This window comes from Mirounga angustirostris, unplaced genomic scaffold, assembly GCF_029215605.1.
Source record: "Mirounga angustirostris isolate CCGP_5_RB_7025 unplaced genomic scaffold, mMirAng1.0.hap1 SCAF_2, whole genome shotgun sequence".
NCBI classification, from domain to species: domain Eukaryota; kingdom Metazoa; phylum Chordata; class Mammalia; order Carnivora; family Phocidae; genus Mirounga; species Mirounga angustirostris.
This window is the reverse complement of record NW_026991710.1, coordinates 7,858,077-7,885,172: the sequence shown is the minus strand read 5'-3', so window position 1 is coordinate 7,885,172 and position 27,096 is coordinate 7,858,077.

Below are 27,096 nucleotides of genomic sequence, written 5' to 3'. Positions count from 1 at the left end.
GCATTTTGATTTCCAGCTTCTAACCTCCAGAACTGTGAGAACGTAAGTGTCTCGTGTTCAAACCACCCAATCTGTAGTATCTGGTTATGGCAGCCTTAGCAAACAAATACACAGAATATCTGTTTCCTTTATATAATTTCTATAGGTTCTAGGCTCTATGCTTTGGCACTAATAGAGCTAATAGGCTAATAGGCACTAATAGAGCTCAGGTCCACTCAGGAAGTATCCGGGGCAACAGGTAGGTGACTGATTAGGAAGAAAGTCCCTGCAAAAATATCAGAAGTGACTCTCCAATCATTTAAGGTAAAACAATCAGACAAACAAAAAACTTCAAGAAGCAGAAAATGAAAGCATTTTAAGGGGGGGGATAAAATTTTACATAAAATGTACACAATGTGTCTTGTTTACTTACTTTGGGGACAAGAAATATGGTGAGGATTTCAAACTAAGGTAAGGAGCATCCCAGCTGAGGATGCACAATGAATCCTGATAACCAGAGATGATGCTACACCATAATCCAACTTGTGGCTTTTGCTCACTATTTAGCTGCCGAGATTATGATGAAGGGCTGATTGGAATTTGGAAAAAAAAATAGGGAATTACAGAATCTATTTTCATTTGGAAATCCAGCACTTAATGTGCTTATGATACACTCTGCCCTTTTCATTGCATTTTATTTTACTTTGAGATAAGACTTCTAGCAAAGTTCTGAAAAGGTATGCATATATATGTGTGTGTAGAGGATGATGAGTAATATGCCATCAAAATCTATGTCCCACAAAAATATTGGTGGGAAAGTTTGCAAAAGGGAGCACCAATATGTGTGTTACTTGGGAAAAACTATATATAAATGAATTTTCTGCCGTTTCTGCTATCCAACTAAGTTGATTCACTACTCTTTAAGGGTTTCCCATAATTTACCAAGAGAAGGAATTAAACACTCTTCCTGAAGTGCTTTAAAAAAGTGGCATGGGCCTCAGAGATAATTAATTTCTTCCTTGTAGACTTGTCCTCAACACCTGATGAGGTGTTACAAAAAGAAATTTCATGTCTCATCCCTGCACTTGCAGATGGTATCATTAATGACCAGACTAATCAGAGAATGGATCACAAGAAAGAAATGGATACAAAACTACTAGGTGGTTTCTAGGAAGAACTGGATGTTTAAAATCGCATGCACTAAGTTCTTTTAAAGCATACTTGAACACAGAGAGATAGTAGCTGAAAGAACATAGCTCACTAGTTAGCTAATTTTAATATGATGTTAATTTGGGGGACCCTTTCTTTTGAGCATACATTAGCTAGCTATATGTAGATATTGATGTTAAGAAATCTTGACGTGATGCCCCATACATTACGTTTATGATACAAGTCTTACTGCTTTTTCTCATTCTTAATCTGGAAGCCTTTACAATTATTGTTAATCTCTGCCCTTCTTACCCATCTGTAGGACTTACATTTCATAATTCTGTAGCATTCTATATATAGTGTTCTACAATATTCATTTTGGCCTTAGGATAATAAATGAAGTAACTTTGAAACTTCAGGGTCCTTCTTAGGATCTTCCATGATGTGTTCTTATAAATTTGGGGGAAATGTATAAAAAACCATGATAGTATAAAAAAAGTGCCTCCTATTTTTGATACTGATAACATCATCATCAAGACTTGTTATAATCTTACTATAATAATCCAGGGGTGCCTTAGTGGCTCAGTCGGTTAAGTGTCCGACTCTTGATTTGGCTCAGGTCATGATCTCAAGGTCGTGAGATGGAGCACCACATTGGGCTCCATGCTCAGTGGAGAGTCTGCTTGAGATTCTCTCTCTCCCCCTCCCCTCTGTGTGCTGTCTCTAAAAAAAATAATAATTATAATTATAATTATAATTCATGCTTCTCATTTTACAGATGAGTAAATTGAGACTTAAAAAACATCTCACTGTAGGTCAGTGGAGTTGGATAGACTAAGGTTGAATAGCACAACCTACTAGCCCCGTGGATATTGTGAAAAGTATTTTACCTCTCTGACTTGCTTTAGAGGAAACCTCAGTTTTTCATCTCTATTTTATAGGATACTTCTGAAAATTAAATGATATAACAAATATAAAATAAAATGTGATACTGGGCATATTTTAGACAATAAATGCTAAAAAAAAAGTAAAAAATAAAATAAAATCCTGTAAGATAAAATAAAATTTTTAAGGAGTATGAAAAACATTCTTTGGCATCTTGGTGCCTGTAAGGAGTAGGAGAAGAGAGTGAGACAATTTATTCTAAAGTTCTGAGCTTTAATGACACTAGGGAAAATCTGAAACTTTCACATACATGGAGTAAGGACCTAGCAACTGGGAGAAAGGGTCAAGTCTCTTTAGGAGGAGATGGAAGCCATAGGTGCAACCTTCTCTTGACCACCTTGAATTGTCACTAGGAGTATATTTTCATGATAACTCTAGAGAGTAGGAGAATAGTGAATATAATAATCAATATTTATTTTTAAAAAGCAGTTTTTATGATGTAAAGCAGAAAGTTCTTGCACTTATGCTACAGTTTAATATGACTTGTATTTCTTTCATGTGAGAAACATGGGCACTTTATATTGCAGTGCTTAGGATTTCCAAAGGTATTAATGTGGCTCTGGTGAGATGGATCTCACTGTAGAATAAGTGCAAGAACTTTCTGCTTTAAGATAAAAGTAAACAAAGTGCCTTGCTCTCATGCTGAGTCCCTGGCTAGAACCAACAGAAAAAAACATAATTATTAATATTGGCCTTAATCCACTTTTGTCCTAGTTCCTCAGCAGAAGGGAACTGGGAGACAGAAGAGTCACACTCTGTTTGTGGAGTCTACTAAGAACGATTAACCTGTGTGGGGGTTAGGGTTGCTGATGACAGTACAAATCATGCATTGCACAACTTCTGGGAGCACCAAACACGTTGTCATCAATGTTGATGTGTACAGTTATAATGCATGTTATAATGCATATTTTAAGTTGATTGGAATAAGATGACCTGAGGAACCAATTCTTTTGTCTAATTGGCACAAAGTTGCCATATTGGCTGCTATGAGGCTTGTTGAGGAGAATACTCTTGCCAAAGTCAGCAAAAAGGGCACAAATTAGAAAGAAATGACCAAGTACCTTTGGGGAAGTGTTCCCATACAGAATGAGGGCATGCCCAGAGAAAGTGCTACTTCTACTGGTATTTCTGAGTAGAAGGATTTTGTACATATTTGTAAAATTAGGGTATGTAACCAATAAAGTAAATCAAACAGTTTGCCAACAGAAATTCAATGGAAAGGGAGAAATGGTCCCAGAATGTCAAGTCAGATGGGTGAATACAAAATGGAGCATTTATTGTTGGTATCAGGGAGGTTGGAAGCAAGATGGAATGTGGGGTGGGGAGGGTTAGTTAATACCTTATGTGGAAAATGGCATGTTTGTGTAGAATCTGTCCTTTTATAGGACCTGAGATACATCTTTCCACTTAAAGGAGAAAGAGCAGGTCTATGTAGGTACTAAGGTGTCATGGGGAGTATGGAGGTATTAGAGGCATGGAATCCTCAAAGGATTTTGTGTAGGAACCCAAAGACAAAAATCATAACTGTTGGGTAAAATGGTAATTCTACCCCTGTGTTAGGTCACTAAGAGTCACATTAAGTTTTCATTTCTTGTTATCAGATCTTCACACCAGACATGACATGCCTTTGTCATTTGTCACTGTCTTGGCTCTTGTCTTAAAGTGGAGTTCCTTTCCGTGATCAGTTTCTCCTTTTCTGACTTCCTCATGCTTGAGGGAGACTCAAAGCAAGACTTTAAGTTAAACAGGGTAAGTTCAACAATGGAATCACATTGTAGAAGCTGTAGTAAATCAGGGTAGAGACACATAGACCCCAAGTTCCCAGAGAACATGACAGGAGGCAGAATCAGCCAAGCAATGCCAACACAATGTTAGATGGATTAGTGGTAGCTGACATGGCAGAACAGGCAAAATGGAATCCTAACACAATGCAACTGAGGTGAGGGGAGAAGCAAGGAGAGACCCATGAAGAAACAAGTTGAAGTGGGATAATTTTCACAACTTGGAGTCAGTAGGCATCTTTCATGCTGGAATTTTTGGTGGGAATACATCAGAGGACTGCTTACAAGACTATATAAGGAGCAGCTAGCTCCCCATGTTTGTCCTGCTCACAAGTACAACCAGGCAACTGTCAGGAGAAGAAAGGTTTTCTCTTTGGAGATGGTAATGTCAGGGACAGCCCAAGGCAGAAGTGAGGTACCTTCTGGAAACAAGGGTATTATGGGAAATTCAGCATGAAAGAAACAGGATGCTCAGCCCTTGCCCTTGCTCATCTGAGAGAACAATGGCAGGCAGGCTTCTATCACCCTGGCAGGAATGGAGAGGATGCTTGGTTGAAGAAGTAGACCAACAGAAGACAGAATTCCTATAGAAGCTGTTTCTTGGAGGTCCCACAATGAAATGGCTGTGGTCTGCCTGATCCACGGCAGTAGAGCCTTCCTGGCAACAATTGGCACAGACACACACAGTTTTCCATCAGCTTTTTAATCTCAACCTAAACATGACCAAGAGCCGGCAGACATTTGAGGGCAGGCAGCCTCTAACATAAAGGGATGATACCACAGTTTTTTAAAAACACAATTTTCAGAAGAGGAATTTGATCAAAGCAGAAACATGCAAACAGAAGAAAAACATATTTAATTTAAATCCTTGGATATATAAAATAAGATGTTACACAGGGAACAAGATCAGGAAACTAGAAAATATGAACATGCAGAGAAAAAAATTCTATAGGAAATTGAAATATTATGGCAGTAATAATAATAATATTAAAAGAAACAATGAAATGGTTAGAAAATAAGGTTAAAGAAATTTTCCCAAAAGTGGAATGAAGAGATAATTAGATGGCAAACTTTAAAGAAAATATTAGAAATTTAGAGGATCACAGGAGGTTCAAAAATTGATTAAGTTCTAGAAAGAGGAAGCAGACAAAAAAGGAGGAGATGTTCTAAGTAGAAAATGCTTAATATATTAAAATTAATGAGTGTTTGTTTTAATACTGAAAAGAGCTTACCACCATTAAAATAAATTTCTAGGCCCAACATGGAGCCTCTCCTGCACTAGATGCCATGTCAGCAAACTGAAATTCAGGCAATTTTCATATCCCTCTAAATGCTCTGCATGGCCAGGAAGAAGGACATCTAGTCAACCAATCTCCAGACACCAAGCCAATGCTGGATGTCTCACCACAAACAAGGCTGATCATGTGATCCCAGACAATCAGATATTTTCTATTTTTTCCTCTTCCTTGTTCTTTATTCTTTATCTAATAAAAAGCGCCTGCCTTCTGCCCCATTTTGCAATTCTCCAAATTGAGACTATCCACTTCATGAAGCATTAAATGAAATGTGTATCACCTAAATTGTCTTCTTCAATCATTTTTTTAACAACAGTACCCAAAACAATGGGGAAAAATTCCACAATAAGGCACCCCATTGTGAAATTTCAGAAAATTTTTTTCTTGATTTTGAAAATGATTTCTTGATTGATTTACAAAATACCCTAAAAGTTTTCAGAAAGAATATAGGGGACATACAAGGAGGCTTCGGAATCAGAACAGTATCAGACTTCTCCAAACAATATTAGAAACAATAGCCTCCTGCTTTCAAGTTCTGAAAGAAATCAAATTCTATCTCCAGATGACCTATCATTTAAGTGTGATGGTAGAATAAAGATATGTTCAAGTGTTCAAGGTCTGAAACAATTAACCTCTCATGGGTTTTTGTCTTATGAATACATTGGAGAGGGTAACCAAAAAAGAAGTCAAGAGTTTCAAGAAATAAGATAGCCACACAGAGTAGAGGTGAAGAGAATTTTCAGAACAGTGAGGAGGAACCTAAAAAAATGGTTGGGTAGACAAAAGTCCTAAGGGACAGGTCAGAGAGCTTCCGGGCTGGGGAACATGTGGAGGTCCTGGAGGGTAACACCCCCAGGAAGGGTGTGGAAGTTTTGTTCCCCTTTCTACAAACCTTGTTATGTGCATCTCTTCCAATTGGTTCTTCCTGAATTGTATCCCTTTAGGATAAACCCGTAATCAGGAAGTAAACTGTTTCCCTGAGTTCGGTGAGCCACTCTCAGAAAGTACTGAAGCAGAGGAGAAGTCATGAAAACCTCTGATTTATAGTCAGGTGGGGTTAGAAGCAGAGGAGACCAGTTGGACTTGGAATTGTTTCTGAAGTTGGGAAAGGGGAAATTCTGTGGGACTGAGCCCTTAACCTGTGGGATCTGATGACCTGATGCTAACCCCAGGTGGATAGCCTCAGGACGGAGTGACATTGTAGGACATCCAGATGGTGTGCAGGGAACTGGAGAATTGTTTGGTATGGAACACCCACACCTCTGGTGTCAGAAGGAAAGTGCTGTGAACAGTAGAGCAGACACAAAGAGCGAGTTTTCTCTTTTCACATCATGTTGGGTGTTTAATTATAGTTCAGATTTAAACAATAGCAACACAAGAAAATGAAGAAACAAAGCAGTTTTTAAGTCCTGGAAAAGTAAGCTGTATGCAAGAGGAAATGCAGCCAAAGCCCTACATAGAATAATTATGGATAAAATTTACATAGGCAAAATAGTATAAATGCTGGATAGTGGCTTCTCCAAAATAGCTGCTAGAACTGTATTGGGTGGATGAAGGTGCTGGGGGTAGTGGAGATTCATGTTTGGAGTTGAGATGGCCGTAACATTCTGTCTCTCATGGTAGAATATCGATAGATAATATCAAAGGCCAAAAATCAAATCAGACATAGTTTGTTCTGCTAAAACGTATGTCTCTTAAAGGAATTGGTTTATATGTATTTGCTTTGCATAGGTACGGAGACCTTGTTGGTTCATAGGTGATTTCTTTTGAAAGCTATTTTGAAGCTATCAAAGGCAAACATTCTCAAAATTTATGAGGAGAGCATTAGCATCATATGAGAACTTTAAGAATAATAAAGCTGGCAAGTCGTACAGAAATACCTTCCTTTGGAGCAAATAGTGACATTTTAGTGGCTTTAAGAATCACTGTGGACACTGAGGAGGTACTGATGAAGAGACATCCCTCTGTCTGAGGAAAAGGAAAAGGAAAGATTGAGTATGAAATCTACAGCTTCAGAAGGATGTTTAATTTTGATCAAACTGGTTGCTTTTAGAAGCAGATGCCCTTGAGCATTGACATTTTGGAGGAGAGTGTATGAGCCCCGGGGTATGAGGCTGCTGAGGATCTGGGCATTCCATGCTGGGTGCAAATGTCACTAGAGATTTAGCTCTGTGACTCTTTTTATTAGGCGTGTTATTGTTTTAGTTGAGGCTGCACATTTCAACATTCATAGCTTTTGAGTGGTCTGCCCTTAATCCTAGTTTTCTCATAAATCTGCTATTTTTAGGCTTTTTGGTAATACATTTGACATTAGAGCAGAAATGGCTGTGCTTAGAAATATGGAGATAAATGTCAGAAGAAACAGCTAAAACAGATGAAATTATTGCCTTCAGAGAGCAGTGGTTGAGGGAAGGGAAGTTTGTGGACATGGGCATTCTCTTTTCTTTATAAGCCTACTCTGTAGAACATTGATAAAAATAACCTTTAAACACATTAATAATTTCTGATAAAAAGACTTAAGCAGTTATATGTCTAAGCAATATAACAGATGAGTTATATGTTAAGCAAGTTATATATCTAACAATATAACAGATTTGATAGACTTATATGCTCTTATTACACACCACTCAGAAATGCTGAATGCATCATAAGAAGCAGCCTTTGAACACATAGTTGAGTGCTTAAGAAAGTAAACCAGGGACTAAAAATAGATAAGGAATTAAAAACTAAGGTGGCAGGTGTGAGCTTCCGGAGGAGTTGAGTTGGAGTTGACTGGGGGTTTCAATAAGGGGAGATGCTGAGATTGAGAGCTACATATAACACCAAGATACCCAACTGGCAACTGGCTCCCTTCACAAATAAAGGATATATTTATATATATGGTCTGCTCTCACAAAGGAGGTTGATTAAAAAAAAAAAAAAAGGCTTATCTGTTTTTCCTGGACACTACAAGGGAAAAAATAAATCTCTCCCATATTTTGTTACCACAGCTTTTATGTAAGTTTGAAAGTTACATTCATACTATGCCCTAAGTTAATAAATTATACTAAAATGAATTAGTGATATCCCGAGGTGCTTGGTGAAAGCCATCACAAAGCATATCCTTGACTAGGCCACTCAAGAGATTCACATATAAAATTCAGCTGAACATGAGCTTGCAGACCAAAATTACAAAATCCACAAAGGAAACAATCTAATATTTAGTCATTCAACACATATTTATCAAGACCAGTAGGTATGCCAGACATTGATATGGACATTGGGAAAACACCAAAGAAGAAAAACAAATGTTCTCAAGGGAACTTACATGGAAGTGAAGAAGACAAAGTGAAAAGCCAGGAAATGCCCCAGCAGAATTAGATTTCCCCAAACTTCCAACAGTCGAACAGTATAATAAGCTACATAGTACAAATACCTCTACAATGACTAAAACTAGGAGAACACGAGGGTGATAGAATAAAATAACTAAATAGAAACCAAAATGAAAAAAATACAGTGACTGACATAAGAAAACTCAACCCATGTCTCAAACAATTGATTTGGCAGGGCTGAAGAATTAATGGCTTGGCACACAATTATGAAAAAAAAAATACTCAGAATGCAAGATGGATAAAAAGGTGAGGGAAATATGAAAGGTTGAAATTTGGAGAAGATCATGAAAAGGTCCAATTACTATAGAATGGAATGAGACAGAGGCACCATTCAAGAAATAACGGGTGTTAATTTTTCAGAATTGATGAGGCTTCATGTTCCAAATAAACTCTGGCATTCTCTCTCAGACTTGATAGATCTGTAGCATTCTGTGCATTCAAATTACCATTAAAATTCACATTCTATTATGATTTTCTGTTTATAATCACTCCTCCTTCTTCTTTCTCTCCCTCTCTCCCACCCTTCCAGCCCTCCTCTCTCCCTTCCTTCCTTCCATCTTTCCTTCTCACCCCCCCATTCCTTGAGTACCTGCCACTCTTAGGCACTATGGACAATGTAGTGCTGAGCTCAGAAAGATCGGATGTTCCAGAGGGGAAGAACGGGCATGTACTTGAGCAGGTTCTGGAGGGGAAACTGAGGAAAGGCTGAGTCCTTGGAGACATGTAGATCTAAGTTCAAATCCTGATGCTGGCTGGGGCTCTGGGGTTTGGGGCCTGTGAATTTCCATTGCCTTATCATAAAGTTAGGAAAATGAAGTCTATCAGCATCAGTCAGGGTTCAGGCAAGAGATAAAAACCACACTAGTGAATTTATCAGAGGGAAGGTAATACAAAGAATTGTTAAGTAGGCATTGAACAAGTGAAACAAAGAAAAGACTAAGTCACAGAGGTGGAGGAAGGAAGGGAGAAGGCCTGTTAGTTCATATGGAGGCTTGTGGTAGGGCTATTGCAGAATAGAAGTTCCTCGGTCCCTTAGGAAGGGGCACTGACTATGCTGGCATATTTGGAGCTCAGGGGAAAGCCTGCAAATATAAAATATGGGCCTGTTTCTCTCTCTCTCTCTCTCTCTTTCTGTGTGTGTGTGTGCGTGTGTGTGTGTGTGTGTGTGTGTGTGTAGGGAGAGGTAAGTGGGGAAGATGCAATGAAGTTGCTTTTACTAGTGTTTGGAAAACTACAAGCTAGGAAACCAGAACCAACTGCAATTACTAGAACAAACCACTACTGCCAAAGGGAGGACATTTTGTTGGGTGATGCTGACCAGAGCAGGAAACCCCATAAAGGAGCAAATATCTTCTTCTTTCCTCTTCCCATCTACCTTAGCACCTCCCACTGGCAGAGCCCAATGGGCTGCAGCTGGCGAAATGGAAATGTGGCTTGAAAAGTCCCAGTGCCAGGAGCTCCATGAAATCCCAGGACAGAAGGACAGGTTTCAAGTTGAAAGACAATAGCTTGATCATTGGGCCATTCTAGCCCTTAGCTAACTCAGCATTCATACACACATGCATGTACATGTATTTATACCATAATGGCAACAGAAACAACTTTTTGATTCTATTAATAAGACATTGTTCTTTTTTGTACAGATAAAGACATTCCCTCCTTCTCTCTAGAATGATGAGACAGAAAGTCCTCACAGTTGTTGTATCCATGTCTGGGGGACAGTCATAACCCTCCCTTTCTGGAATATGTTCATTATTTCACAAATTCAGTCACAGTCTCATCTGAATATCTTGTTAGCTGAAGAGTCAGTTGTGTTAGTCTCCAACAAGGTTGGTTAAAGAAATAAAATAATAAACTTAACCTCCAGTAAAATGTGTGTAAAATGATAAGGTAAAAAAGGAGAGAGAAAAATTAAGTTTCATGTGTGCATATACATGTGTATATATTTGCGTGTGTGTATACACTTAATCTTGTATACATGCTCATGTACAGACACACACACAAGAAAATAGTAAAATATCCTTAATTTCTAAAATCTTGTTTCTGAAACCTGAGCACAAAGTCATGGTTAATAATTAGAACATTTTTCTTCCATTACTCATTCTGAATTTTTCTTCACCTCAACCAGGACCTTAGCTGGTCAGCAAGCTTTATCTTGTAGAGTGATCCAAACCTTTATTCCTGAAGGATATGAATCCCCACTGGCCCTGCCTCATTTGGGTTGCTAGGCTTTCCAGATAACTTTGGCTGAATATGAAAGTAGGAAGAGGAGCCCCTCAGAATGCCCCCAAGGTTTCAGATGTAGACCTCTCTCCCCCTACTTCTCTTTGCTAACTGGGATCAGTCATCCACGCCAGTGGGCTAATCCTTGGCTTTTCCTTACCTCCTTCATTAGGCTATGGGTAAGGACCAGTGGAGATAATGTAGGCATACCAAGTGTCAGGTAGGTAGTAGGGTCGCTGAAAACATAAGTCCCTCCCCTTGAGTGTTCCTTCAGACACTGCTCCTTTATTTTATTGAAGGTTACAGTTGGGGCCTTTCTGAAGAGGTGCCCAATAAATAACCCTCTTCCTTGCCTGAGTTCTGAACACTTTGAGGAACATTTTGTTTTGTTTTAATGGAGACTTAATTATCACCTTTATTAATGACTAAAGCCAAACTAAGGGATGTCGCTCTGAGGATGAGTCAATCTCTGACTGAGCTCCAGGATGTAGTGGCATATTTGCCCATCTAGCCCCTCAGCTCAGGGTAGCAGCTAGACCAGATAAGACGGGATCATATGCTCCTGTGGGCACCTGGATCCTAAGAGGAAAGCAGAGGTTGGAGCCCAACAGGGCCAGCACATTCTTCCTAAATTCACCAATTAGGATACTTCAGTCTACCACCCACATGGAGACTAGGGAGAAGAAAGGCTGGAGGCAAATGTGGTGTTTGCTTAGATGAGAAAATACTTTACAGGGTCACTGGGAGGTTCAGCTTTCCACCCCAGCAATTATCAATAAATATTTAGGATGAGCCAGATCTGCTTACCCCTCCTGAGGTATAGGGGTGAATGCGCTACATCCAACTTGCTGGTAAAACATGGCCAGTCTTCCTTCCTGAAAGGGGAGCCATAAGGAACCCCAAAAAAGGGTGAAGATGTCAAGTCTGGGGCACTCCAGAGTCTGGAATCCTACTGAAAGGGAATTTTAGTGCCTTTCAGCACTGTTTCATCCAAGGTCAGATGAATTGTCTGTTCAATACCATTTTCTGAAAAATTCATGCATTATGCACACAGCATTCTGTTGGGATAAAGTCCAACTCTGGGGAGGATTAAAATAAAACATAGATTCAATTATGTTTTTAGTCATTTGATAGGGGGAAAAAAACATATATCATTTTAGGTGTCAATACCCAGAAAGAGTTTGGATACTTCCTATGTTAGGAACAAAACAAACACAAATTTTCCTGATGTTCTTTCTTTAAATCCCCAAATCCCTGTGTTTCTGCCAGGTGTCATGGTACTTTTTTATTTCAGCAATGAATACACAATGGCACCACTTCTTAGAAATCCTAGACCAAAGACAGAATTATCTCCCTAGCTATTTATTTCTACAAACAACCTCTCATTCTCAAATTTCCCCTGACTCTTCCTCTCATCTCAGTGTGTCCCATCCTGTCTTCTCAGGGTGCTCAGGTTGGAGAACCATCCTCTTTCCGCACAGTCTGAGGGCCTGTTTTTAGTGACAATTGTGCCGTGTCCTCTGAAGGAGGCCATCTGTTCACCTTGGCGGATGTATCTCATTACTTGTTAAGATTTCTAAGTTGGCTCCTGTTATTGGATTAGAATCCACACCTTTTGATTCTTCAGCTTGGGTACTCTTGGTGCCAGAATCTCCCCCTGGGGCTGGGAAGGTGGTTTCATTGGCACCTCAGGAGATACTTGACCATGGCTCTGATTTTTGGACATTGTTCGTCTTCTGTCCCTGTCAGCGGTCAACTCATTCCTCTCTAGCTCCACATGGTGAATGGGCTGTAAACCACAGAATGGTGACATTATTTCCCAATTAGTCACTGTTTGCCAAATAATGCATAGGGTAAAATAATGAAAGAGACAGGGTGAGTCAAATTACCGAGAACTCTGTTAAATAGGCTCATTATTTGCAACCCAAATTAACTTTGCCACAGACCTCTAATGCCAGGTTAGTTAGCAACGTAGAGATTTTCCTAGCCGGCCTCCACTCAGTTATTCTGATTGAGAAGAAATAGAAGAGAAGTAGAATAAACAAGAAATAGAAGATAATTGCAAACCATCTATGCCCTTATTTATTGTTATAAACCCAACCATGGCCTTTCTTCCCCAAACTGAAAAAATTGTGCTATGAAGGAGCCAAATCATGTTTCATATCTCTAGAGCCAACCAACCAAAGGCCAGTTTGCCACAGAATAGCATTAACTGGAGAAAGATCAAGGTGAGGGGACCAGAGTTTATTGGAAACCTATTATGTATCAGTCATTTTTAGGTGTCTTGTTCTGGATATCTCTCTTAATCTCATAGCTGCCTAGAGAGGGAGAGGTTAGAAGCTACACTTTACAGATGAGGAACGGGTGCTTGGAGAAGCTAACACGTTCGAAGTTTCCCTGTCTGTAAATTTGCCGAGACAGTGGATTTCAGGTGCACTCAGGACACACACACACACAACTGGTAACTATTTGAAGAGATGGATATGTTAATTAGCTTGACTAGTAATCATTTCACTATGATGTCAAAACACCATGTTGTACATTTTAAATATATACAATTTTGATTTAACAAATAATATAATCATTTCTTTTTAAAAAGGAGTTAGAAATCAAGCCTAGCTTAGCCTAAAGACATAGTCATCTCCCATTTCAAACACACACACACACATGCACATACACACACACAGGCATTGTGGTACAATTCATTCAACACATGTTGTTGAGTTGCAAGCTCCTACTATGTGCCAAGCACTCATCAAGCCCTGAGGATACAGCTCTAACAAATCCCTGTTTTCATGAAGCCTCTATTCCAGTGGGGAGGCCAATATTAAACCAATAATCACAGAAATATAATGAAAGGCTTCAGGCTTCTGATCTGACATGTAAAGAACTTAGAAGTCTCAGTTTTGTCCTCAAAATGACAAAAAAAAAGATAAACCAAATGAGAATCAGCAACTATTTTTAGATCCATCAGATGATCAAGCTAGCAGGGCAAACCACCACCCCAGACACTGAGGAGACAGGTGCAAACAGAGAATCCCAGCTTATCAGAAACAGAAGCTGCTGCTCAGCCTGGTAGGAACACCTGAAACTGTAACAAGACAAGCTGTTGGAGACCAAGCCATGTGTCTGCTTGAGAGACTATATCCTGAGGGAGTCCCTGTACTTCTGTGAGTTCTACCTTCAGGAGAAGGGACATACTCAGGTTCAGCACCCTCTAGCCTTCCTGTCTCACCTATGGAGAAGAGGGAAGCTGAGAAGTGAAAGTCACAGCCCAAGGACACTGGCTCACTGCAGGACTGAGACCTAATCATAGGACTACAGAACACTTCCCCTTCCTCTACACCTACCACCCCATCAACAGGGTTTCTGTATAATTATAGGGGATTACTACTGACATATAACTAAAATCACATAAAATCACATATAAATGGTCTCTGAAATACATCCCAAATCCAGCCACCCTTTCCTTTCCTTTCCCACAGCTATGACTTTAGTGCAGATTTTTATCTCTCCTGTGAACTAGTGAACTGTTTTCCTAATAGGTCTTCCTTATCTGTTCTCTAAATTAACTCCACAGAAATACCTCTGAATTGTGGACCTGGTCACTGCACATGGATCGTGCTGTGTCTGGCAGGGTTGGGATGAGGAGGCAGTGTAGCCCAATGACTGAGTATAGGACTCTTTAAATGCCATGGTTCAAATCCTAGCCCCAGGGAATCATTCCTGGCCCATCTGGGGTGAGACTCCCCACCACTGTGATGGAGACAAGATAGCAGTAATGCACCATCTTCATACCACCATTTTTGTCCCTTTATTGATTGCTTCCTGCATGTCAGGTGCTGTTTCAGGTGCTGGAGATAAGATGACGGCTCTTTAAATCACCCAAAACATTTGGAATATACTAGGAAAATACAGAGGGAATGAAATTGTCACTCATAGAAGGAGAAATAAGGAGACACAATCCACTACAGGAGGCAGGAGAGAGAGACTGGTGCAGCCACATATTACAACAAAGCTTCGGCTGCATCTTCAGACCAATCCCTATGAGGTAAGGTCCTCCAGAATCCATCTGGTCTCCACAGCACAGTGACTATTGCAGGGTCAGGCTGTCCTGGATCAGGACCAGGGACTGCAAATTACAAATCTGGGATGTGGGCAAGTCACTTAGACCTCCATGAACCTGGCTTTTTTATCTCTTAAATGCAGATAACAATGGTATTAACCACATGTGATGCTCATAAGAATTAAATGAGTGTCGTATATAAGAGCATATAGTTCCTGGTGTGTGCTGAGGGCTCAGTATATGGATTATCATTACTGGAGCTCAGAGTCAACAGAAACCACTGGCCAGAACAAGGAAACCTTGGGAAGATCCGTCTGTGTGGTAGACAGTATCCACTGCTGGTAGGAGGCTCACTCAGCTCCCTTTGGCACTCACTTTTCCTGCACCAAAGATGTCCTATTGCACATGTCTGTGACTGCTTTAGTCTGAGAAAGGGTGGAGATGCTGGGGAGTTAGTGCCTCTGTAAGTAGCTCTCAGCCAATGATGGACAAGAGTTCTTGGATAACTACTCCAGCTCAGCCATCCAGCAGGACAACACTGAGGAATGTTCCATGCTGTTGCTCAGAGGGCCCCAGTGGGATTGAGCCCAGCTGCACATAGTCACCTGCTCATCAGTGCACTTGGACTGACTTCATTCTTTCCCCATCTAATTTTCCAGTTCTCCCACCTGTGTCTCCTGGTCACCTCCCAAAGAAACTACTTAAATTCAAATATTTGTCTCAGGATGATCTTCAGAACCTAACCCAAAACATTTGCAGTGATGGCAAGATTCTAAAAATAATGGGAAGGGCATTCTAGTTAGGGTGGGGAAGAATTTGAGGCTGAGAAATATAAAAGTGACTGGGCTGATATATTATTTAGCTACTAATTTGTGTTTTGCTCTCCTGTTTGGGACTGAATATTTGTGTCCCTCTGAACTTCATATGTTGAGATTCTAACCTCCAATGTGATGGTATTAAGAGATGGGTCTTTTGGGAGATGATTAGGTCATGAGGGTAGAGATCGTCATGAATGGATTAGTGCCCTTATAAAAGAGACCCCAGAGAACCCTCTCATTTCTTCCTCCATGTGAGGATACAAGAAGATGGGCATCTATTAACCAGAAAGTGGGTTCTCATCAGACACTGAATATGCTAGAGCCTTGATCTTGGACTTACCAGCCTCCAGAACTGTGAAAAGTAAGTGTTCCTTGTTTAAGCCCTCTGGTTTATGGTATTTTCATTATAGTAGACTGAATGGATTAAGATATCTCCCTGTATTTGTCTTCTCTGGCATTCTGAGCGGATAGCTACTTCCAAAGGGATATGTAGCAAAACATAGGCAGAAACTGATTGCAAACAACCCCTCATCTTGGCCCTTATTCTCCAAAGGGCTGGGTTAGTTCTATAGGGGAAAGACAGAGGAGGGGAGGGGAACCAAGGCTGACTGAGATTTCCCTCAAGGCCAAGAAGGTGACATTTGTAGGCAGATGGTAGATATGTCAGACTATGAAGTTAGAGGAATTCAGGAAGCAGAAAAACCTTGAAGAGAAAACGTCTGTGAAATGTATCGAGGCAGTCTGGACCTGAAACACAAGGATTTCTGTGCCCCTCTGGGACAGACACCACATGGTCTTCTTGCTTTAAGGACTTTGTAGGCTGAGACAACTGGGATATCAGCAGCAATTATAATTAGAGATTTTTGGGGACACCCAGCAAGCCTCCAGATTTTTTTTTGAAACTTTAAAAAGAGAATAGGGTACTAATAATTAAAAGTGTTTTGTGTTTTTTTTTTTTTTTATCAGTCCGGCGAATGAATAGAGGCTTAGAGTCAAGATTTAATAAGGAAAAATAAATAAATGTGATATTATTTAGACCTGAGTTCATTTAATAAGATACTTGAGAACCACCGGTGAAAATGCTGAGTCAGACCAAGGCATAGGCTCTTCTGGATGAAGCAGAGGGTGTAAAAGCAGGATGGAGAAAGGAAGGGAGGGGATGTATTTCAACAGATAGAATGGAACATTAGTGTGCCAAAGTCCATTCTCAGCATTCAACCTGCCCTGGTGAGATCAGCCCTACATTATAGCTGTTCTCTTGGTTTTATCCTTAGACCATTGCTCACAATCTGGACTTGACGTTTAATGTTTGCTCCAGCCTGGAGAGTACATGGATGAAGCCATTCTGAAGACTGGATGGTCCACCTAGATCAAGTTCAATTTTCATGGATGGGCATAGCTCTCCTCTTGAAGACTTATGTAGGGTTTCTAGACTCTCAAGGAGCAAGTTGAGTTAGTAGAAAGGGAAGGAAGTCACACCCCTCTTGAAAATGAGAACCCCCAAGTGCAGCCCATGCGTACTGAATTATTTGCCAGCAACATTTGACTTTGATGATCAGAAGTCAAAATGCCAAATGTGGTGAGTGAATCAGCTCACCATAAGAAGCTGCCTTCTTTAGGAGCGCTCCCATAGCCCTCAAATTCAGCATGTGTCTGACTGATGGCTACTCTGACATTTCTGCCATTCACTGAAGAGGCATGTCAGATGTAGGATGGAATTAGTGGTTAGAAGAAGCTCAGAAGCTATAGTCAAAGCCCTGAGATGGAGTCCTACTAGTCCTGTCTTCTATACCTTGTAGTTAATAATATGCATACCTAGTAAGATGTTTGTGAGAATTGAATGAAATATGGCAAGTGCAGACAATTTATCAACTGTCAAGGATAGATACTGGATGGTATTATACCTTTTATAAATGACATTGTTGACGATCATTTAACTTCTTCAAACAAAGTCGATAAAATAATACCAATATTCACACAATGTTTACTATAGGCAGTAAATATATTATGTTCTAAAACTTCTACATATTTTACTCATTTTATCCCCACATGAACCCTACATGATAGGTACTGTTATTGTCCCCAGGTTACAGAAGAGGAAACTGAGACACGTAGGAGTTAAGTGACTCACCCAGGGTCATACAACTTGTAAACAGTGGAAGTAGAATTTAAATCAGAGTGTCTGGTCCTAGAATTCTTCATTTTACCAGCTGGCTATGCTGCTTTTCTGAATTTTTGTCCCTAAGTGTTCTCCCATCTTACTGTGCTTTTCATTCCTTCTTGATGTGTTCATTTAATCTCTGTAGTCATCTCCCCAAGACCATATATCCCAAGTGTCATGGGGCACAGCACAAGTCTATGCCCAGGATGCCCAGTGTAAGTGACAATGAGATATACATACTTTTTCTAATGCTTTCCAAAATTCTCAGAGGTGCAAAAGGATTCAATCTAAGCAAACACAATTTTATATATGTGTGATAGTTAATTTTATGCATTAACTTGCCTGGGCCTTGGTGCCTAGATGTTTGGTCAAACATTATTCTAGATGTATCTGTGAAGGTTGGTTTTAGATGACATTAATATTTAAATCTGTGGGCTTTGAGTAAAGCATAATACCCTCCATAATACAGGTGGGCATCGTCCAATCAGTTGAAGGTCTTACTGAGCAAAAGACTGACTTTCCCTGAGGAAAAAAGAATTCTGCCAGTAGATGATCTATGAGCTCAAACTACAACTCTTCCCTAGTTTTCCATCCTGCTGGCCTGCTCTGTACATCTTGGACTTACCACATCTCTGCAATCACGTGAACCTTAAAATCTCTCCATAGATAGATGGATGAATGGATAGATAGATAGACACATAGATACATAGATAATAGACACATAGATACATAGATAATATATAGACACATAGATACATAGGTAATAGATAGATACAGAAATACTGAGATACTGAGACATAAGATAAATAGAGATACTCATCCCCATGGTTCCCTATCTCAGGAATAGCTACAAAATGGGAATGGGCATTAAGTGGCCCCTTTACCTGCTTATGCAATGCAAAGAATGGAAGGAAAATGATGAGGCTTGTGGGGTAGAAATAACTTGACTTGAAGGAGATGACAGACCTTTACTATCAAACAGACTGTCAGTGACAGTAAAAACAGTGGCCCTTCCTCCCCCCACTGTTTATATCAGCACCCTAAAGATGTCTAGAAGCTGAATTCCCACATCTGCCAACTGCCTCCTATTGGATTTCTGATATGAACTAACAGGAGCCATGTCAGGGGTCCTGCAGCCAAGCATGTGCCAATAGGGTAGTGGACCATTTCTAGTAAGCCTAGAAATATTGAGCTCTTCTTCCTTCCTGCTGGTGCTCCTAGGAGTTTGCTCAGCCCTGGGGTTCATCCTGAACACAGTGCAGAATGATAAAGAAACATGGCAACAGGCACAGGACAGCTTCAGAAGGGGCAGAGGTGGTGAACACCTGTCACCTGCAGCGGAGCATGGGAAAGCTTCCCCAGAATGCAATAGGTGACCTTAAAGGAGGCAGAGCCAGTTACCTGGAGGTTAGGACAACCTTGATTGCAGGAGATTGAAAAAGAAACAGGAAGTGAGAAAGTGCAGAAAATAAAAGGAACAAATGGTAAGAAAATGGGGAAAATATGAATCGGTCTTTCCATAAGCTTAGCATAAGAAAAATGTAGAGTTAAGAGTCTCTCTCTCTGATTCATTCTCTTCCTCCTTCCCTTCCTTCCCCTTCCCTTCCCTCCCTGCCCCTCCCCTCCACTCCCCTTCCCACCTCTTTCCCTCCCTTTCCTTTAGTATTGGACATGGAGGGGCTCCTTGGGCATGTTTATATTCTGAGAAGGCAGCAGAGACTTACAGGCATAATTGATGGACAGTCTTTAAGGAGGCTGGAGATGACAGATTTCGAACAGAGCTGGGACAGTTGTGTACCAAGCTCTTTGCTTGCACTGGGGGTCCTAACCATCTGCATCACTCCTAGCTCACCTTGTCAGCCAGTTGTCAAATGTCAGGAAAGAACACAAAGCACCTGGAGATGGCAGTATCTGTGCTCCACCCACGTCCCTTTGAATTCTTTGTACATTTCTGTATCATTGCTTGTGAATTGGCTTGTTTGCTTATTTATTTCATGTACCAGCAAGGTTTCTCAAGTGTTCTTTGGCTTCTCACACAAATAACTATGGGTTTTCCTGGGGGAACTGCCCTCGGGCTACCTGCAGGCACAGGTAACAGGAGGTACCTGGGAATGTATCCCTCCCAGGTAGCCTTTGACGACTAACAGACAGATGCAGGGGTGCAGGTAAGCCCAATTCTCTTGTTCTGGTAGCAACAGCTCAGAGGCACATTTTCCAATTAAGAATTTCCTTCTGGGAAAGGAAGGGGCACTTTGCCTGAGTTCTTGGTCTTGTTTGGCTTTCTCCTCTTCTCTTCCCTGCTTCCTCCACTCCCTACAGGTCTCTGTCATGAGACCGTCTTTAATAAAACACTTGCAAATAAATCCTCCTTCAGAATTGACTTCTGGAGACCCCATTTAAAACAGAGGCTTGACTAACTCAATAAGGGGAGTGGAGAAAGAATATTCTAGGCAGAGTAAACAGCAGGATCAAGGGCCAGGGATGGGGAAAAAGGAGCCAAAAGACCACTTCAGCCAGGCTTGGGGGTGGAGACAGGGCGAACAACCTTAAGAAGCATCCATCCTTTTGGAGAAGGCAGACATGACAGTGGATAAATCAAAGTTTCAAAGTTGTTCTTGTCCTTTTGAGAGTAGAGTGTGGGAAGCAGGATTGGATTTGGGTAGGCAGGTTAGCAGAATTTCTTCTGCTTTATCTCTGTACTTGAGCACCATAGGGCAAGTCTGGCTGTTATCATGGAGCTGTTTGCTGGGCACTGTGGGCTCAGTGCCCACGGTGTGCCGTGGTCTATCTCTAGAGCAAATACACACTTGTGTTCCCCAGGAGCTTACATACTACAGGAGAGTAAGTGGCATCAGAGGATGGTAAGAGGCCAGGGCTGTGGGATTCAGAGGAGGGGGAGCCATCTGTCTAAGGGCTTGAAGAAATTTCTCTCCCCACTGAGGGGGTGGCATGAGGGCTGAGCTCCAGTGGGCATTTCAGATAAAATGAAGAGTAACATGGTTAGGAGGGGTAAGCAGGAAGGCATCCAGAATACAGCAGTCAGTTCAAGGCTAGGCAAGAGCACATCTGTTCAGAGAAGAATAAGTGAATCCAGAATGACTCCAAACACTCCGAGTGCAGGCAAGTGATGGTCAAAGAAACACAGAGTTGTACATTTATCCAGCCTAATGCATTTGAATGTTAATCAGTAGGACATGGTGAGCCAGGGGATCTTTATAACAGTTATGGGAGGAGCAGTTCTTCACCTTAAGTAGGTGATGGACAACATGGCAACAAAGAAAGTCATGGTTGGCCCGTGAACTGCAGCACAGGCGAGCGTCCTCCTTGCATTCCATCAACAGGGCTGGGAACCCGTAGTAGTAGGTGCCTACTTCTGATAAAAGGAATTCTGGGGCGCCTGGGTGGCTCAGTTGGTTAAGTGACTGCCTTCGGCTCAGGTCATGATCCTGGAGTCCCTGGATCGAGTCCCGCATCGGGCTCCCTGCTTGGCAGGGAGTCTGCTTCTCCCTCTGACCCTCCCCCCTCTCATGTGCTCTCTTTCATTCTCTCTCTCTCAAATAAATAAATAAAATCTTAAAAAAAAAAAAAAGGAATTCTGTATTTCTGTATGCTTGCATTTCTAGGCAACCATGCCAGCTAGGTCCCCTGAAGGCATTCATGTACAGTTTGTTTTTAAGTCTTTTAATTTGGTAAATTGCCCTCTGAGACTGACATGTATACTCGAGCAGTGTCTTTCTTTTTTTGCTGTAACTTTACTATTTCTTTTGAGGAAAGGTCTTGCAGAACTAATAATTAGCATACAATTAAATACAAAAGCAATCAACCCAGGAAGATGCGTCCTATAATTTGCTGCAATCTCACCTGAGCCCTGAATTCCTTTTCCTGTTTGATAACTCAAGTCTGCGTAGCAAAACATTCAATTATGAGCAGTCCCGATACTGAAGGAGTACCTGGATGCAATGCAAAATCAAACATATCAGGGCTGTCTTGTTTCCTTTGCAGCCCAAAGAGATGAGGCCTCGGCAGGTAGCAAAACACACACCTTGACCCTAGGTCCCACTGAATGGTTAACAAAGACAATGTTGGCTAAGAAACCTTGGAAATAAAGGAGGGAAGCTTTTGGTCATGGCTTTCTTTGCTTTACTGTCAAAACATTTGCTTGGGATAGAAATGCTCTATATCCAGACCAGATTAGTGCACCAAATACAGCTCCAAGGGCAACACTGATCATTTGGTAAAAGAGGCAGCCAGGAGCTGTTCCTTGAAGTTTGTTCTGTGCCAAGCACTTTATGAATAATGTTGCTAATGTTCACAATAATCCTGCCAATGGGTCTATCATCCTTATGATGCATTTGAAAAACAAAGATTCGGGGAAGTTTAGTAGAAACTTATCCTGGTGAATGGGTTAGGGAGGAAAGGGACATTTTAGGCTTTCCTAGGGGAAAGTACATATGGAATAGGGAAAGATATTCATTATTATAGCAGGATATGATATTTTGCAAACTGAAAAAAAAAAAAAAAACCTGTTACAACACAAACAGAAACAAGCAAAACTGGGCCTAATCTGTCCATCCCGCAGAGCTAGAATATAGGTCCTGTAGGGGTGCCTGGGTGGCTCAGTCGTTAAGCATCTGCCTTCGGCTCAGGTCATGATCCCAGGGTCCTGGGATCGAGCCCCGCATCGGGCTCCCTGCTTGTCCGGGAGCCTGCTTTTCCCTCTCCCACTCCCCCTGCTTGTGTTCCCTCTCTAGCTGTCTCTCTCTCTGTGTCAAATAAATAAATAAAATCCTAAAAAAAAAAAAAAGAAGAAGATAGGTCCAGTATTCCTTGGGTCAGAGTTTCCTGAGGTGCAGAGGACACCTCTGCATGACTCCAATCCCAGGAAGGGTTTCAGAATCTGTTGAGGTTCCCATTATGTTTAGGTTTATCAAAATGGTGCATGGCTTACAAAACAGTGAGAAACATTGCAGGCACCACACATCTTGGCACAAGGTTACAACAGCAGGGATACATTCATCAAGTAATTTAATGATAATTAAATCTAGATCGGCTTACTATTTATTGCACAACTACTATGTGCTTGGCATTGTACTCAGTGCTGAAATACAAAGGTGCACAAAAATTGGGGTCCTGTCCCAATTACCTCCCATTGGGGAACAGATAATAAGTAATAAATGACAATGACAGGGAATAAATGCTCTAAAGAAAAGCAGAAAGCAGGGAAGGGAGATAAAATGAGGAGGGGTGATGAAGGCAGGGGGTTCCATAGGGTAGACAAGTAGACTGACATACGTTGGACATGGTGGATGCTTGAAGAAGGGATGCTTGAGCCAAGACCTAAATGAAGCCACAGAGAAGCTCTGCAGAGTAGGGCTCAGGGAGGGAGATGTACCAGTGTGGCCCAGGAAGAGCAAGGAGGCCAGTGTGGCTGCTGGTCGCTGAAGGAGGCTGTAGGAATGAGATGATGTGGGGTCCCACAGACCATGGTGAGGACTTTGGAAATAAACATATAGATGAACAATAATGATAGCAAGCACATATATGCCAGACAATGCTCTTAGCACTCTCTGTGGAAAGCCTTGTTGTATTCTCTTAGCAACCCTGGAATTAGGGTTGAAGAATCAGAATTTGCTCAAGCTTGTAGAGCTGGTGAATAAGAAACCTGGATTTGAAGGTAGGCAGTGGGACTCCCACATCTGTTCTTGTCCTTTCTGCACCACAATGCTGTTATAAATAATTTTTACAATAAAAAAACAGGATCCCTGGAAAGTGAGTGATGGAAGAGCTACTTTGCTCCACAGGGCTGAAGGCTCTATATGTGTACTTTGTTCATCTGCATGCCCTTCAAGCTGCTAAGAGATTAATTTACTAATTACTGTGCTGTGCAAATCAATAATGGCATTTTACAGAAGTGCAATATTTAAAGTTTAGGCTCTTGAGTCATATTAATTCAGCAAGTCCCTAATGGAGGAGGTGGGGATCAATTGTGAGTCAGATCCAGTTTCCCAGCAGGACTTGGTACTCATCCCAGTGAGACCCAATCCCCATTGTTAGAAATACTGACACAGTATAAGAACATATACCCATGCCAACTGCTTCCTCTATAGGCTAGGAAGAAATAGGTACAGGCAAATACTAGAGGAAAAAGCACACTCAGAAAGATCGACTTAAGGGGATTTGAATTTTAGTCCTGCCTCTGCCACCAACTTGCTATCATTTCCGAGAAGCTATGTCATCTTCCTGCGTTTCAGTTCTCTCTCCCACCAGATGGAGATAAGATCTACCTCAAAGGATTTGGGGCAGGGATAAAGGACACTAAATGATGTGACCATCACTCCTGTGCCTGGCCCAGGAGCTGAAAGGTGATGTCTCACCATTCTAAGGGACAGAGTGGGGCAGGACTGACCCATGAGTGGGCACCGATTCTGAGGGCCTAGAATTGAGAAGTATTGTTTATGATACAATGGGCAGGAAGTCAACTGTGGGAGAAGTTACAGGTTCACAATCAGAAATCCTAAGCATAAGCATCAACCCAAAGTGGCACAGACAAGACCACAACTGGGTTGGGAACCAGTATGGGAGCACGAAGGAGGGCCAGGTGTATGGAGTGAAAACAAGGTAGACACAGATGCTGGGACACGGGCCTGTTCACAAAGCCACAGTTCATTTGGTGGCTGGAGGGTGCACATGGTAGAGTCAACTGGGCTGAGTCAAAGCACACATCCATCTGTGACCGAGAAACTTCCATTCATTTGTTTCTGCTTCTCTCATTTTCTTTTCTTTCATTTATTCAATAAAAGTTGTTGAGTGTCTAGCATGTACTGGTCTTGTTTTGGTCCTGAGATAGAGCAAAGAACAAAACAGGCCTGGTCCCTATTGTCATCGACCTTCTATAATCCCAAAGGAATAATGAGAGGCACATGAATAAAGAAATAAAAAAAAAAGTATTGTGATAATAAGTAACTTGAAAATAAAATGGGACAATTGTTCAGTGACTGACTGAGAGTGACTTTAGATCATGTGGTCACGGAAAAAGCATCTTTTCTTCCCAGATTTTATTTTGAAAATTTCAAAGCTGAGATTTTCAAGAGACTGAAAGAACAGAACGCAAGTATAAGCACTCACGTAGATTCAAACTTCAGATCTGTACCACCGTTGTTTTTCCTTTGCTGAACCATTTAAAATTAAATTGTAGACCTCATGACATTTGATCAGTAAATGCATTTGGCATTAAGAGTGAAAGGCTCCCTGGGGGCGCCTGGGTGGCTCAGTTGGTTGGGCGACTGCCTTCGGCTCAGGTCATGATCCTGGAGTCCCGGGATCGAGTCCCGCATCGGGCTCCCTGCTCGGCGGGGAGTCTGCTTCTCCCTCTGACCCTCCTCCCTCTCATGCTCTCTGTCTCTCATTCTCTCTGTCTCAAATAAATAAATAAAATCTTTAAAAAAAAAAAAAGAGTGAAGGGCTCCCATACCTATCAGTATCACTACCACAACCAAGAAATTTAACATTGATTCAATAACAGATAGAAAAGAGGCTTTTCACACCTTATGATCTGTGGGTCAGGATTTTGCAATTGAGGCTATTATTAGGAGCTTATGTCATAAAAGGAAAAACAAATTACCCAAGAATTATTATTGATGAAATTAAAAATATAGTAATAACTGAGTAAAATGTGTTTTTTGTACTACAAATCTACTAATGAGAATAATGGAATTTTTTAGGGGGGAGGGGTAACATTTCATTTAATGGGGATTCAGTTTGTGTTCCCTCTAATCAAGTCAATTGTAAATATTCATTTGTTAATATTGATCTGTAATACCCCTTTACATATTTCATCTCTAAAAATTTTTTTGACAGTTCAGTACTGCCAAATATTGATATCAATCTATGAGCATATGATTGTGTGTTCATCATTTGGAGGGCCTTATAGAATTTTATTAGATCCTTTTCTACATTTTCCTTTTAACGTGCATTACATTACAGATTAATCACATTCAGTCGAAGAGTAGATGAAAGCACCTCAATTGCACATTTAAATAGGGTTTTAAATATAGAAATTTTCTTTACACTTGCACGGAGGTCTGAAAAACACTGCTTAAACTATAGTGAGAACTCATAAAATCTATCTGTTGTGCACTTATATGGGAATGGGGATCCTGCTTCTTGTTTTAATTTTGATAGCAGGGGGAGTTATAAGGCAGGTTAACCATGACATGAATCAAACATCCGTTGTCATTGAAATGACTTTACCACAGTCTACATTCTATATTTCATTCCTTCACCTAGTAATTTCCTGTGGAATTCCTTACACAATATTATCAAAGCTAAAGGAGAATTTAATTTCAAAATCCATTCAATGTTATGTAATAGTGGTTGAGGGCAGATATTCTTCTCCAGGAAGATGTCAGTTTTGGTCCTGAGCTCGAACGATTATAATAAAACTTTAAGCCAATGAACCGCCATGTGATAAATTCAGGATACTCCTCTTTTATTACCACTGAAAAATAATCACAGAACTAATGACGGTGTAGTTCTCAAGAGCAAATGAAATACACTGTTGACATTATTAATTTGATGACATGTGATAGGTTCAACTATTTTCTACAAAGTAACTTCTGATGGCTAATACAAGGATTAACCACAGTCTTCTAATACCATAAATTTCCCCCAGCTTTGGAAATTTGCCCAAGTAAACCTGTGTCTGTTTCACATGTCCTTTTGTCACCATCAGGTATAGCAAATCATAGCAGATTCCACTTCGCTTGCACTGAATTAGTGTTTTCTCTATTTCTCCAAAAATGCTCTCACCAGCAGTTCATCCACACAGACTACCGACTGTGGCTAATTCTTCAGCAGGTGAACTTGGCACTGACTCCTCAAATAAACAACTACTGGGCAGTCTGGTAATGTCTGTAGACTTAATGCCTGTAGACTCATCAAGAGTCCAAGAAACCACTTGCAAGCATTTAACTACCTGCTTATCGACATCACTTATAAAGTTCTCAACTCTCTCAGCTTTTCCCACGAAAGACCAATGGCCTGAAATTTATTTTCTCTGGATATATGTCTTCAGGAACTGCCTTCAAAGACAATTTAATTAACTCATAATTGGTAAATTTTTTGTTGCCTAGCTAATAACTGTGACACTCAAAAGTTTAGATTTGTTAAAACCTCATTTTCATTTATTATTTTTGTGAAGAATGTTTTGCTTTGATGGAATCCTCAGTTTCAAATGTTCTAATTTTTCTGATTGTTGCTTTCCTGTGAGTTGGAATATTATAATGAGTGTTTGGTCAGATAATGTTAAT